At 27.5% G+C, this 1,285-nt stretch overlaps 1 long non-coding RNA gene across 1 annotated transcript; it reads right to left on the bottom strand.

The window, feature by feature from the left end:
- Positions 1–52: 52 nt before the first annotated feature.
- LOC105461923 lies at positions 53–760 on the bottom strand. Its single transcript, XR_975999.1, has 3 exons — positions 734–760; positions 304–423; positions 53–159 (listed from the first exon to the last, which is right to left on the bottom strand). It is a non-coding gene; the product is annotated as an uncharacterized LOC105461923 (long non-coding RNA).
- Positions 761–1,285: the final 525 nt, after the last annotated feature.

Here is a 1,285-nt window from a genome sequence, read left to right as displayed (position 1 = left end):
ACTGTACTGTATTATAGTAAAAAATAAAAAATTTATCTTACTTGTAAGGATAACTGTGTACCATTTTGCATTGTAGCTATACTTTTCTATAATAACATACTCATATTCATCTTTTAGATTGTTGTATATATGTTGAAGTTGCGTCAGTAAATACTGTACCTATCAGTTCGTTAACTTAATTTTACTATCTAACAATTAAAATATATTGAGAAAGAACTTAAAAAAGAGTTGCTACTTACAAATATATTTTTTAAGAAATATGCACTTAAACAGAACGAAAACGTCTTTTAACAATCAACTTACATTTTCGATATTAACAGCAAATGAGATATATTTTATTACGAAGAGAGTAAAGAAAAATGCAGTAGAAAGAATTTTAACGACATTATCGGAAGTACGCTTGACAGTTAAAAGCGCGGTAAACTAAAAGCAATAATTTTATTAAAATGCTTGTATTAAAATATCATATTCTTCTCTATTTAATTATGTAATTACAACTTTTAAACTATACGTTTAAAGTTATTAATTAGATCTTTGTATATAATAATTGATGACTTACATCTAAATAATTACGGTATAGACAGCATGTAATAATTATGTTTTAATATATATAAACTATAATATATAAATTGCGTGTTAATAAAAGATGGTTGTAAATATACTTACTGTAACTATACTTTATTTTATTTTATTAATATTCTCTTATAATAATAATATTATAATATTATCTTACTTGAAATAAAATAGCGCTTGTCAAAGTACTGAGGAAAATGATGAATTGAAAACGAACAAGTTTTGATTGTTTGTAGGGCCACAAACCAATAGCGATCAGAAGAGTCCTATTAAGACTAAAATATTGGCTCTCAATGCAGATCATCTCTCTATGAGCTCCAGAATATGACTGCGAAGGAAGAGAATGTTATGTTCTCATCCCCTCCTTTTTATTTATCGACAAGACATCTTTTTTCTCTTTTGGCGTAAATTACTGCGGAAATTTAACATAATTTTCTTAATTTCGCTTGTGTATAGAAGATGGCATATAATACTACCGTGAGATCGAAACACTCGCACTATAATAGCATTTCTCGGAATGATGTCAATGATTAAGCAATTAATGTAATGCCACTAACCAATTTAAATTTATCGGATGTTTTTTTACCTTAAAAAAAGGAATATTCTTAAGAGACTTACTTACGCGAAAATTGCAGAAGATTTGCGCAAGCGTATTGCGCACTTTTTAGTATCTCAGATCTCAGTATCTTATTCATATTTGTGCACTCGTAAG

This window comes from Wasmannia auropunctata, unplaced genomic scaffold (assembly GCF_000956235.1).
Source record: "Wasmannia auropunctata unplaced genomic scaffold, wasmannia.A_1.0 LD274895.1, whole genome shotgun sequence".
Taxonomy (NCBI): domain Eukaryota; kingdom Metazoa; phylum Arthropoda; class Insecta; order Hymenoptera; family Formicidae; genus Wasmannia; species Wasmannia auropunctata.
This window is presented reverse-complemented; position numbering and strand designations above follow the sequence as displayed.